This window comes from Chrysemys picta, chromosome 5 (genome assembly GCF_011386835.1).
Source record: "Chrysemys picta bellii isolate R12L10 chromosome 5, ASM1138683v2, whole genome shotgun sequence".
Classification (NCBI taxonomy): Eukaryota; Metazoa; Chordata; order Testudines; family Emydidae; genus Chrysemys; species Chrysemys picta.
In genome coordinates this window covers 115,630,978-115,645,245 of record NC_088795.1, presented here as the reverse complement: position 1 = coordinate 115,645,245, position 14,268 = coordinate 115,630,978, and the positions used below count along the sequence as shown (strand labels likewise).

The following is a 14,268-nucleotide window of genomic DNA, read 5'->3' as shown; positions in this document are numbered from 1 at the left end:
AACTGCAGAGAACACCTCTGCTGTTCCCTTTGTTCTATGGGTCAATGAAGCTAATTAGCAATTTTTTCCTTCCAAATTCTTGAACAATTGGATAAAGGTAAAAGATTTATTCTTTGTGTTATTTCTGGATGCCACCGAGTGCATAGTATCCAAGTCATTCAACTGGAGTATAATGCCAAGAGAAATATTCTAGGTGAATATTCAGCACATTCCTGGCTAAAGGTGGTTTAACAAGAATGGGTACAATTGTGATGACGTTTGGACACGTCTGATGCAGGTAAATTATGCAGACAAATGGCTCAGCAGCACAGCAAACAAATCTTATTTTGGAACTCTTGAATGCATTTAGCATAGACAAGAATACCCTCTCTTCACACTGCTGCATGTTTCTGGGTCACTGCTGATCATCTCAAACTGTATGAAATGTGCAAAACTCTCCCACAGACTGACATTTACCCTTTGACTGTCAGTGCCAGCTCTCCTCTGTTCACAAGTTTAACATGCACTCAGAACAAAGCAATTCTGTGCTAGATAGAGAGACCTACACAGAATATAATAGAAAGCAGACTTCAACCAGTATTTTTCTTGTAATTACAGTTTTATATAGAAACATAGGTCTAGAAGAGTCCTCAAGAGACTGTCTAGTCATCATTCCATGCTGATGTGGGATTAAGTATAATTAGACCATCCCTGATAGGTGTTTAACCTGTTCTTAAAAAAAACTCCAGATAACTGATGTTTTTGTTAGTAAATGGATTACAAATTGGAACGCTACTATGTGAGTCAAATTAACAGTGACCTTGTGGGTTTTTCTCCTCTCTCTGCAATGTGGGGTGTGGGTCACTTGTTAGGATTATCTGTGTATATCTCACTTAATCATGTCCCTGCCATTGCAGAAGTCTTGCGCATTGGTGCACCTCACTCCCTGCTGTTCTTTGCCTGTGGCTGTAATGCTGTGGTCTAGTTTCCGTTGTTGGGTTTTGTGTGCAGGTGCTGGGTGGGGTTGGTGGCCGGTGATAAGCAGCAGATCAGACAAGATGATCCCTTCTAGCCTTAAGCTTTATGGCTATAGTTCTGTGAATCACACTGCCCCAGTGAGTCAATGGAAGTTTTGCCATTGATTTCACTGGGGCTAGGGTTTCACCCTCTGATCCTTAGCCCAAAATAAAAGAAAATGGAGGCATTAAAGGAGAAGAAAATGTGACATGAAATCAAGACGGCCATTTTATTTTTCATATAGTAAATGAATTACAATCTGGAAGGATACTAACAAAAACATCAGTTTTCTGGGGGGTGTTTTAATATAAAAGAATAACCATATAACTGTACACTACATTTGTCAAGAATGGTATCTGAAAAATAGGCTTGATATACCAACCGTGTCCCCCAAGAGGAAGAAAGCAGAAGAGGGAGAATGATGCCGTTTATGGTGATATAAACTGCAGAATACCTCCCCAACTCAAACAGGCTTTTTCTGAGTAGGTAATTCAGCATTCAAACATGTTGCTCTTTGTGACTGCGAAACGGACATGTAGGGACAGCTCTTATCCTTTCCTCTTCAGATGTGGAAGATGGTTTTTTTGCAGGACCAGTCTGATTGCAGCATGTGGGATAGAATTTGAAGAACCGGTACAAGGACAGTGGTGGTTCCCTTCATGTTGGTGCATATAATGGATTTTGGGGGAAGTCCAGGAAAGACAGGGCAGGCTCACCTTCCACAATGTCACTCCACAAGCTGTTCTCTCTACATCTTTCCTATAGAGGGTGTGCAAGAAGTAAATACACAGCTCTAGCTCTGTAATCTCTCCATCACCTGAGTAGGAAAGATTCCTTCCACTCTAATCCAGAGTAACTCCCCAGAGCTCAGCAGGCATGCTTTGTTTGTGTGCTTGGGAACTATTAGCGCTGCAATGAAAGAAAAGAAAATTGTTGTGACATATACAGAGCTCATAAATTATTGAGCAATCATAAACATATTGAGCACGCATGACATAGTAATGCATACAGCTGCTCACACTTGGTGTACGGAGAGGAGTAGGGCTCAGCCACAAATTCCAATATACTCTACGTGAAACAAGCTGCTCCTGGAAAATTATACCTTCCTCATATTGTAAATGATGGATACTCCCCATCACTCACAGCTAATGCAAATTTCATATCTTTTCCATTACATATCCCATTGATACTTGTGACTTTTTTGTAACCTTTCCTAAGAAAAACTGTGATTTAAAATAAAAACATGACATGCCTAGTGAAATTTAAAGAGAGTCAGGTTTGAATGGCTCCTACATCGCAACAGATAATGGAACTATAATGCCCTCATTTTCAACAAAAATGTTCTCTCTCTCCTCAGATTGGAAACATCAGGTTTTAAATCCATTCCTACACTCCTAGGTGGGCTTGTCTGGAGTCTGAAAGAGAGCATTGGTGGTGGTGGTCTAGAGATAAGGTCATCCAATCTCATAATGAGGAATTCAGAGTCATTTTTTTTGGTGGCTATGCCAGTTCATTCACACCTTCTTTGTCTAACATACCAGCGAGTTCCGAAGAGACAGTGACACCTTCAGATACTCTGCTTTACAGCCTAACAGCAGATTGCAGAGACTGTACTCAAAGAAGTGTTCTAACATGGGCTGTCTCTCCGGGAGAGATTTTGCGGGAAATCTCACACTATGACACTACCATTGCTGGAAATAATGGCAGGAGGACTAATGCAGACAAGGCACTGGTATTTTTACCACATATAGTCTAACCCTGCTGAGAAAAGGTCTAGATGAGACAATGTAAAAATGTGGATGAATGCCAGTGCCCTACCTGCTCCTTGTTTTAGACTTTTATTTTTTAAAGAGGAAGCCATAACAAATATGAAAAGGGGCAAACACGATACCATAGTGTGTGTACATGTATACATTTAATGGAACATATATTTGAGATCTTAATAGGCTGAATGTGTCCATTTAAGATACTTATTCAGAACAAGAAATAAATCTGACCTCCCAGAAATTAATCTAAGCCCAAACCTCTTGTCAATCCTTAAAAAGGGAAGTGGAAGTGTGTTTTATGGTGACACTCTCCAAAGAAGGACTTGACACAGCATGAAGTTCTGTGTGTTTCAATGGGGTAAGGTTACCTGAAGTGGGCACTGGACAAGGTGAAGCGAAATGCTTTTAGAACAAAAGAGCATTCCATATAAAAGAAGCAAATGACACATTATATTATACCACAGATATGGCATATTTAAATGCTATTGGCTCCCCAAATGAACCTGAAATTGGCATATGAGATCAAGAGCAGTGCATATTCTTGCAAAGAACAAAGCCCACATTGTCAGTAAATAGAAAGGCAACTTCCTACTAGGTTACACGGAGCTTTGTTTACACAGAGTACAATCCCTTGGGGTGACTGTTGTAGTACTGTATGTATTGGAATAAAAAAAAAAGACTAGAAAGAGAAGTGGGCTTTATATTTTGTAACAACAATGTACAAATACAGTTGCATTTTTGTTCAAATTATAGAGACCATTACAATGTCACACAATTTCAATGGCCAATTATATGTTCTCATCCTTCTCTAAGCAAAAAATCTAACAAAAGAGGAAAATTGCACCAAATTAAAGTATTCCTGTGACACAATTGTGATGCAAGCTGAAACTCATTAAGAAGACAAACTAAAAATTGTCTTGCTCAGATGCCCTACACAGAATAATCACGCAAACAGCAAAGCCAATAGTTTGAAGTGAAATAAAGGAGAAAAAAGTGTTGTGTGTCGTCTTAAAGTATGAAGTCCATTGATCCAAACAAACTGAATATCACAAACCGAAAAGCCTGCAGCCTTGGGGAAAACAAACCTTATTGAAACAATTAGGCAAGTCAGAGCCAGTCCTTCAAAGATTGAAAAAATGGGCCAAGTTGATGTAAAAGGGTGTAACTACATTAGCTGATTATGTAGGTGCATATACAGCCTCCATCACCACAGAATCTGAGCATCACGCACACACACTAATGAATTTATCCTCACAACATCTTTGTGAGGTAGGGAAGTATTATCCATTTTACTTATGGGAAATTGAGAAACAGAGAACTTAAGCATCAAATGTTCAAAAGGTCTGAGCGCTCGCAACTGGGCCATATTTTCAAAAGAACTCAGCTCCAATTTATGCCACTAAGGGCTTCTCTACACTAACAATTACTTTGCGGTAAGCAGGGGTGTGAATCTACTCCATGCTAGCCTGCCTTGGACTAACTGTCCATGTGAACCCTGCTGATGTTCATTAACAGTCAATGCACTTTGACCTAGTCCTCTTTGAAATGGGCTAATGAATGTCAGCAGGGGGTTCACACAGACATTTAGTCTGTAGCAGGCTAGTGTGAGGGAGAGTCACACCCCAACTTATTGCAAACTAAAAGTTGTGTAGACACCCCCTTACTGAAGAAGCCAAATTTTCAAGGACGCTGAGTACTCAGAAACCATTGGATACCTGCTGGGTGCTAAGTACTTCTGAAAATCTGACCCTCAGTGACTTGCTTAAGGTCAGACAAGAAGTCTGTGGCAGAGCCAGGAATTAAACTCAAGTCTTCTGAATCCTAGCCTAGTGCCTTAACCATAAGATCATCCTTCAACTAAAGTGGAATTGCATCTGCTTACTCCATGTCTTAATTCGGCCCACTGTATGTACTGTGTTCATAGCAGAATGTCTTGGCACAAGAGAACTGATACAACCAATATCATCTAGACACCTGCTGTCGAATATAAAAATCCTTTTAAAAACAAGCAGAAGAAGTTTGGAGTCAAGTTACAGAAACCTATTTTCAATTAAAAATCAATGGCCAGGATGCTTTTCTTCCATATCCTAAAAGCACTCACACCATATCCCAGGCTAATTGGTTGTAAAATTTAAATAATGTAATGATATTTTGCAGACACATTTACAGGAAACTGCACTAATTTTGTTGTGGCCAACAGAGAACCATAATGAGAGTTACATGCATGGAAAAGGGCAGAATATCACCTTAAAAATTTCCAAGGGAAGAAGCATTTGGCAGTTTGAATAAATAATTTAAAATAATAAATTGGAAAGGATTGTTATTTTAAATTATAATTAAATTGTGGCCATCTTTCTGGGATGAGACATCATTTGAGACTTAACCGAGGGTTGCAAACTGCTTTAACAGTTCAAAGAAGAACAGGAGTACTTGTGGCACCTTAGAGACTAACAAATTTATTAGAGTATAAGCTTTCGTGGACTACAGCCCACTTCTTCGGATGCATATAGCAATATGCATATAGCAGTATAGCATCTGAAGAAGTGGGCTGTAGTCCACGAAAGCTTATACTCTAATAAATTTGTTAGTCTCTAAGGTGCCACAAGTACTCCTGTTCTTCTTTTTGCGGATACAGACTAACACGGCTGCTACTCTGAAATTTAACAGTTCAGAGAGTCAGAACCAAAACCCTACATGCAAACACCCAAACCTGGATGATACAGATCTGAATTTCACAGTTGACCCCTAGCAATACTCCTGATCCAACCCCCCTTGAATGTTGTTGGGATAGTAATTGAGATTCTCTGGAGAGCTATGTTAATATTTTGCCTCCCTACATAGGGGAAAGTTGAAGTGATTTCTTTGCCTGTGAAAGAGTTTACCCCTCACCTGTACATTGCTTAATCACCCTGCCAGAAATGACTAAATCTGGGAGATCCTATAGAACAAATTCTATGGTCGGTATTTTTCAAAAAATGCTCAAGGAAGAGAATAACTCAGTGCTTCACTGTATGGTCATTGCCCCAGCCCATCCTTAACACATTGAAGGCAGCTCTAACTGAAGTCAGTAGGGATTACAAGTGGTTAAAAGGCACTGAACGCCTCAGAATTTGGCCCTACAAGCCTCTCGACCTGCTTGCACATTGTTCAGAGCTTGCAGGCTTAAGATGATGTAACTGTTCCCTGACGGGCACACCCATCAACTATACCTCCACAGAAGAGGAGAGACATTGTTAGGTCGTTTCCCTGTTTATCCCCATGGAGAAATACCCTCACAGAGAAATCAATACATTTATTTGGGCATAAGCTTTCGTGGGCTAAAACCCACTTCATCAGATGCATGGAGTGAAAAATACAGTAGGAAGATATATATATATATATATATATATATATATATATATATATATATATATATATATATATATAATCTAACAGTATATGAAAAGATGGGAGTTGCCTTACCAAGTGGGGGGGGGGTCAGTTCTAACAAGACAATTCAATTAAAGTAGCCCTGGGTGGTGGGGCTCTGGTTATTGGCTCCCTGCACAGGGCTGAAGCCCTCGGGCTTTGGCCCCCCCACCAGCGTGGTGGGGCTCAGGCTTTGCCCCCCCTGCCCAAGGTGGGGCTCGGGTGGGCTCATGCTTCAGTCCCCCTTCCTGGGGTCGTGTAGTGATTTTTGTTGCCAGGAGGGGGTCGCAGTGCAATGAAGTTTGAGAACCACTCTTCTACTAGCATGGCATGGGAAGTCAGTCTGATGGATTGTGGGTTGCTGCATTGATTTCTATCTGCTACCTGGCAGTTTCCAGAAAGAATGCTGCAGAATCTGCAAACATCCATTGAGACACTGGAAGACTCCACACTGGTGTGTCAATCAGAGGTTCACCTCTTAGGCTAGGTCTACACTACCCGCCTGAATCGGTGGGTAGAAATCGACCTCTCGGGGATCGATTTATCGCGTCCCGTCGGGACGCGACAATCGATCCCCGAATCGACGCTCTTACTCCACCAGCGGAGGTGGGAGTAAGCGCCGTCGACAGGAAGCCGCAGAAGTCAATTTTGCCGCCGTCCTCACAGCGGGGTAAGTCGGCTGCAATACGTCGAATTCAGCTACGCTATTCACGTAGCTGAATTTGCGTATCTTAAATCGACTCCCCCCTGTAGTGTAGATGTACCCTTAGTGGTACAATCAACTCACTTCAAATTAGCGGGTTAGCATGCATTTGTAGTGATGGCCTGAAGAGTTACAAAGAGAAGCTGCCTGCGGGCTTGTCTACATGAAAAATAGACCATGGCAGGATGGGGTGTGAATCTATCCCTCAATAGCCTGCTGCGGTCTAACTGTTCATGTTTACCCTGCTGACGTATGGTAACAGCTCATTAGAGCACTTTGATCGTCCTCTTTGAAACAGGACTAGATCAAAGCTCATTAGCTGACTGTTAACGTGCATCAGCAGGGTATACTAACTGTTAGACCATGGCAGGCTAGTGTGGGCTAGAGTCACCACTCCAGCTTGCCATAAACTAAATCTTCCTGTAGACAAGCCCTTAGTCAGCCTTTGAATTTCATATCTGTTATGGTGCTGAGGAATCATCTGCATTTTGTTGTATTCTCTGAATTTGCAGCTTTTTATTGCTATTTTGGAATCTTGTTGTTATTCCATTGTATTTTTATTGTTGCACAGAACCCCATTTGCACTTCAGTATGTGGCACAAAATAAACAAATTCAATATTCTTACTAACAATTATGGGCCCAATTCCTCACATTAAGAAGTCCCATATTGTGCAAGCAGTCCTACTGAAATCAATGAAGTGATCATTATTAATATTTGTACTGCAGTAGCATCTATGGGGCCTAATCAGGCATTGATGCCACACTGTGCTGGGCATTGTACATGTGCACATAACAAAAATAGTCAGTGTCCCAAAGAGCTTGCAACATTTGTGGTGTCTGGTACTTAACTTGAGAAAGAGGCTTATATAATGTTGTGTTATTATATAGGATTATATTCACAGTAATCCACGATATTACTCCAGTCTTCCAGTTGTAGATTACAGTTGCATTATAACAATACTTCCAGTAACTCAAATTTAAATGTAACTGATTGTTAGAGATCTTACAGGTTTCCTGTTAGACATATTGAAATGTATCACTATGTTGCAGAATATAGTACAGCTACTTGAACTAATTAAGTGTGTGTCTCTTTCTTCTCTTTAGGTGGGGAAAGTGTAGAGCAGCAAGATACATGTGTCAGTCTTTGTCTGAATTCAGTTATATTTGTACAGTGTTAAAGTTCCTGAAGGCAGTCTAGATTTTTGACATATTATGAAAAAACAAAATGAGCGAATCGTTAAGGCAGTCCTCGAAGAATTCAGAGATAACGCAGATTCCAAAATACTTGAGCTGCTTCTGGCCCTCCACTTTACTCTGTACTCCTCTTTATTTGATTAATCACATTGGATTATTTAGCTGACATTCAAGCATCACACAAACCATCTGGAAATGTCAGAGTCCCCCTTTCCTTGGAAGCATTCCCCGTGGATAATTGCAGGATAGCAATCTCTTAATTTTGGAAATTCTTAGGCACTTGACTGAAACGCTTGTTTCTAGAAAAATAAATGTTTTTTTTTAATGTAAATTTTTTCTGGTGCAATTTACAGCCTTCCCACCATGCCATGAAATATTATCAGATCTTTCATACAGAGATGGACAGAAATCTTTGATGAAATTTTGAATTTCAGTGAGAAGCATGGAGGAAGAAATTGACAAGGTTTTGTAAAAAGAAATCTGATTTTTCTCAAACAATTCTACTCACCACCTAAGCAAGTTGAGGGACAGCCAGTGGGAGACAGTAGACACTGGTAGAGGCACTGGTGAAGCAATAGGTGGCACTCTTCCCTGAGCTAACCGAACCAGGTAATGGGAGCAAGGTATTGCTAGAAGTGTCATCCTTGGGATGAAATTTAAAGTTAAGGTATTTACTTTAGCTTTATCTTGTGCTCATTAAAGATTCCAGGGCTTTGTCTTTTCCATGACTTTGCAAATGTAGCTATGTTAACCCCTGGGTAATGGCAGAATTCCAGTTTGGATAATTACACTCTGCTTAACTAAACCACTGTGTAGTTAAAGATGGATAAGGTGTTCCGAATGTTCTGACAATTTTAAATTATTATGTAGCTTTGCTGTGAGTATTAACACCTTCTCTTGGGTCTCATAGGCTCTGGGGTTTGTGATATTTCAAAAAGTAAAGGGGAAAAAAATTCCTATTCTCTTTTGAAGTTGCCTTGGAAACTGTACTCTTGGAAACTAGAGTTTCCACCTATCCATAGCAAAGTTGAGAAACTCAGTGTTTGACATCGTAGCTCTGGTTTTTGATGGCACCAGAATGGAACCACAGAGGCCTGATGGATTGGTACCAAAGGACTACTGCTGTGCTAAGCAAGCTGAGAGTTGCTCCAGGCCTCCTTTCTCAAAAAGAGGCTGTAGAATGTTCAACACTGCACTTGGCTCTTTGGTATAAAGAACTAAGTACTGGAGCTGTTGAGCCTTCTCCTACCACTGTTGAGGGGGAGAGGAGAGGAAAAAACAAGCCGCACAGAGAAATGAAGAATGAATAAACTTCCTGATTGCACAGCAGGGAATAATGAGTCCCTCCCTCCCTCCCCCGATACCATATAATGTGGAAGAGGAAAGCAACCATGAAGGAGAAGAGTCTCCTTCTCAGCAGCCAGGAGATCCCTTCCAATAGCAAAGAAAGAGTATGGTGCATAGGGTCCCTATTTATAGGTCTTGTACTGGTGCCTATTGCCATAGTATCTGAGTGCCTCCAGGTCAATCGATTGGCACAGTGAGGTCATAGCACAAGAAGTAAGACTCATTCAATGCAATTAAAAGGTGGGAAATTTAAAATTTAGATCTGGGCGGGGAATAAGGTTGGCCAGATTACCCCACGTCTGTCTACTGCTGGGTTCTTGTACCTTCCTCTGAAGCATCTGGTACTGGCCATTGTTAAAGACAGGATATTGGACTAGGTGGACTTTGGGTCTGATCTGGTATGTCAGTTCCTGTGGTCTTAATAGACTGCATGGGATCTTAGACCATTCTCCTTTTTCAGGTACTTTACTTGGGTGGTTTTTAGTGCCATGGGGGGGGGGGGAGGGTTACAGTTATTGGCATGTTCCTTTTGAAATGTGGACAAGAACAATGCTTGAGAAAAGGGACACAATGAATTGAAGGGATTGGTGGATGGATGTAGAGGTGGAGTTTATTTTGATCCTTTGTCTCAACTCAGAATTAGCAGCACTGAAATCTTCTCCCCTAACATTCTCTTCTCAGCCCCCACAAAATTAACATCTTACTACACTGCAGCTCTTCTTCTTTAAGAGATACTGATTCTCTAGTACATATTTGAGAAATAAGCAGAACATTTCTTCAGGTGTAAAAACAGTGTTAAATCACTTGAAAATAACTAATCTTCAAATGTCTAACTTTTTTCTTATTCAGAAATGCCACAGAGTTTAAAAAAAAAACCCTACCTTCCAATATAAGCATTTCAATGGGCAGTTTTTCAAATTAATGCAGTTTAACTATTACATTAACTTAATGGCTATTTTCCCCTACTTTAACCATGTTAAATGTGCCGGCAATAATGAGCTTCTAAAGCTGTCTCTTTCGAGTCTCTGAGGCATCTTTAGAGTTCTGCTTATCTCCTGGATCATAAAGCTGCATAATTTAGTATTCAAACAATTCATTTAAAACTGAAGCACTTTGAATTACCGTAAAATTAATCAGAACAAAGAAATCTTAGCGCATCAATTTGGTTTATCTCTATTTAGCAAATTTGAAAGTGTAAGTAAGATAAATAAAACTTTAGAATAATCTTCTGTTTTCTACTTATAAATCAGCTACTATAACCACAAATATATTTAAATTAAAGAGGGGCATTTTACAAAAATTCTAGTAAAAGGGCCCTTATGGCTAACACTGTAGGATGATTATTTTGATAGGACAAACCTTTTACATTGTTCCATACCATTAGCTTAAAGAGCTACAGCTTTAAAATAAATTGGCATTCAAAAACCTCTCCAGATCTTGCAATGCACAGAGGCAATTGATGTACATAGTCACAACTGCCACACTGTTAACTGAGGGATAACCATATCCTAGGTCATATTGTAGCTTGCAGTACTGTACTACTGTACTTAACACTTAAATATATTTTCATGTCTAGGTTGTATTTGCTAGGTTGCTTTACTCTCCTTCTTGGTGGGTTTTTGTTTTGTTTTTTTCTGGATGGACTATTGCTGGTTATGGGAAGGAAGTGTTGGCAGGGAATTAGGTTTAGTTCCCAGTTTTGCCACAAACTCATTGTGTGACCTTGAATAAATTACATGCAGGGAAATTTTCAGAGGTCAAGCTGGGAATCTGAGTGCTCTGGTTTGGATTCACAAGGGGCATTTCAAAGCTCAGAATGGCTGGTGCAGGAGTTCTTAAAAACTTTGGCTCCTGTTCTAGTCACCCATACTGTCTGGGTGCTCTGACTTTAGCTGTGTCCTCAGTCATTAGTATTTCCAAAATGGCCGCAAGGCCGGAGCATGTGTATTTAACATTCTGTTATTAAAAATTCAGGTTTCTTCCTTCCAAAATAAGCCAGTTGTTTCCCAGAAAAAAAGATATCTACAAAATCAAGATTTATCCAGCAATAAACTGCATCTGAAAATCCAAAAGAACAACCTTTTATAACCAAAATACCATTAATAATGAGACAGAGCCTTTGATAAATTATTAAACGTGGTGCTCAGTATGTAGCACTTACGTACAGCACAGTCTATTTGACTTGACACTTTTCAATGAAGCAATTGTTAAATACAGATTATTAAAAAGCTGACTGATCTAATGAAAAACTATTTCAGGTGATCCAAGAGAGAGAAGTGACAAAAGAGTTTGTGTGCATTCTCTATTTTTACTTTGTCCACTTGATCTAATGTGGGAAGTTAACTCATAGAGCTGGTTGGGAATTTTCTGTCAACATGTTTGTTGATTAAAAATGTAGTTTCTGATTTTTTTGTGGGAAATTTCTGATTTTGTGGAAATTGTTTGAATTTCCATTGAAAAAACTGAAATGAAATATTTTGTTTTGGGTCTGATTTACCCAAACTGAAATATTTTGGTTTGTTGAATCAAAATGTTTCCACCTGAAATGATGCAGTGCCTCAGACCCCTATTCTCCTCTGTGGTCTGGTTTCCATGACTGGACTACATCTCCCATCATATACCAGGCTTTCCTCTTTGTCTGAACAGCTGTGGTTCATCATACAAGTCCCATGGTCATAATGGAAGATGTAAACTGGCCAACAGAAATATGAATGCATGAGATACGTGCACTACAGTTCTCATGAGGAGAGAACAGTGTGTGCAATGGAGTGTTTTGCTTTTTGTTTGGTTGGTTTTTTAAATGTACATGCTACAGCATGTTTGTTACAGAAATCAGTTTAAAGACATGAGCCTTGTACTTGGAATAGAAGGTGGATAAGGTCTATGATGGTCCTTCATTCTTGTCAAGTATCAGAGGGGTAGCTGTGTTAGTCTGGATCTGTAAAAAGCAACAGAGTCCTGTGGCACCTTATAGACTAACAGATGTATTGGAGCATAAGCTTTCGTGGGTGAATACCATGGCATGTGTCTGACGAAGTGGGTATTCACCCACGAAAACTTATGCTCCAATACATCTGTTAGTCTATAAGGTGCTACAGGACTCTTTGTTGCTTCGTTTTTGTGGGAGTTTTGAAACCTTTTGTTTGTATCAGAAACATTAAAATGAAACATTCTGACATATCTGAATTGACATTTTCAGAATTTTCCATTCTGTGCAAAAAATAGCGACATATTTTGACTTTTCATCCCAACAAATTTCAAAGAATCAGAATTCTCTAGAGGATGGACATTCTGATTTTCAACCAGCTCAGGAGGTATTTTGTTATGCATTGTTTTTGTTTGTTATGTGTCACTAATATTCCTCAAGTTCTGTGCCTTATACAGATCGTGAAGAGATGATGAAGAAAAATAGCAGCAAGAGAGGAAAAATAATAGGGCATTTTTGATGGTTGGGAGTAGATACATTAGGGAAGAGAGGAGCAGATTGTGGTCCACCTGTAGCAAATACTTTTAATTTTTAAAATTTGCAAACTCCTCAGATGAGCAAAAAAACAGAGAACATCCGCTCCCTCTATTAACATACAATTGCATAGTTAAATAACATTGAACTTCAAATACAAACAATACAGGATAGGGAAAAGATGCCTGACAGACAAGTGAAGGAAAATAAAAATAAAGTAAAATGTTCTTAGAACTTATCACATATAAGTAATGTCAGTGTGTTGATTACAAATACCAAGACTATGAAATTATTCATTTTCTTATATTTAAAAGAATGTGGTTCCTACCAAATTGCACTCAGTTGTTTTTCTAATTAAAAAACCAAAACAAAATGCGGTTCAACTTGAACCTAATAATCTCTGCAATGAGTATTTAACTGTCCATAAAAACCTACTCCTGATTTCCTTAATGAACCTGCTCCCACCATCATAATGGCATAGAGAGTGCATGTATAGAGTTTGTGGATGATACCAAGCTGGGAGAAGTTTCAAGTGCTTTGGAGGATACCGTAGGATTAAAATTCAAAATGATCTGGACAAACTGGGGAAATGGTCTAAAGTAAATAGGATGAAATTCAATAAGGACAAATGCAAAGTACTCCACTTAGGAAGGAACAATCAGTTGCACACATACAAAATGAGCAATGGCTACCTAGGAAGGAGTACTGTGGAAAGAGATCTTTGGGTCATAGTGTATCACAAGCTAAATATGAGTCAACAGTGTAACACTATTGCAAAAAATCAAACATCATTCTGGGATGCATTAGCAGGAGTAAAGCAGGAGAAGTAATTCTTCTGTTCTATTTTGCGCTAATTAGGCCTTAACTGGAATATTGTGTCCAGTTCTGGGTGCCACATTTCAGGAAAGACATGGACAAATTGGAGAAATTCCGGAGACGAGCAATAAAAATGATTAAAGGTCTAGAAAACATGACCTATGAGAGAAGATTGAAAAAATGGGGTTTGTTTAGTTTGGAGACGGGAAGACTGAGAGAGGACATAACAACAGTTTTCAAATACATAAAAGGAGGAGGGAGAAAAATTGTTCTCCTTAACCTCTGAGGACAGGACAAGAAGGAATGGACTTAAATTGCAGCAAGGGAGATTTAGGACGGACATTAGGAAAAATTTCCTGTCAGGGTAGTTAAAGCACTGGAATAAATTGCCTAGGAAGTTGTGGAAACTCCATCATTGTTGATTTTTAAGAGCAGGTACGACAAACACCTGTCAGGGATGGTCTAGATAATACTTAGTCCTGCCATGAGTGCAGGGGACTGAACTAGATGACCTCCTGAGGTCCCATCCAATCCCACAATTCTATGATCATCCCACACCCCAAATTTAAGACAATAC

The 14,268-nt window shown here is 39.5% G+C and overlaps 1 long non-coding RNA gene across 1 annotated transcript in view; it reads right to left on the bottom strand.

The window, feature by feature from the left end:
• Positions 1-477: 477 nt before the first annotated feature.
• The window catches only part of LOC135983771 (uncharacterized), a 165,860-nt gene continuing 152,069 nt past the window's right edge, over positions 478-14,268 (bottom strand). Inside the window, exon 6 of the long non-coding RNA XR_010601548.1 lies at positions 478-1,905. This is a non-coding gene — a long non-coding RNA (uncharacterized LOC135983771). The remainder of the gene's footprint in view (positions 1,906-14,268) is intronic.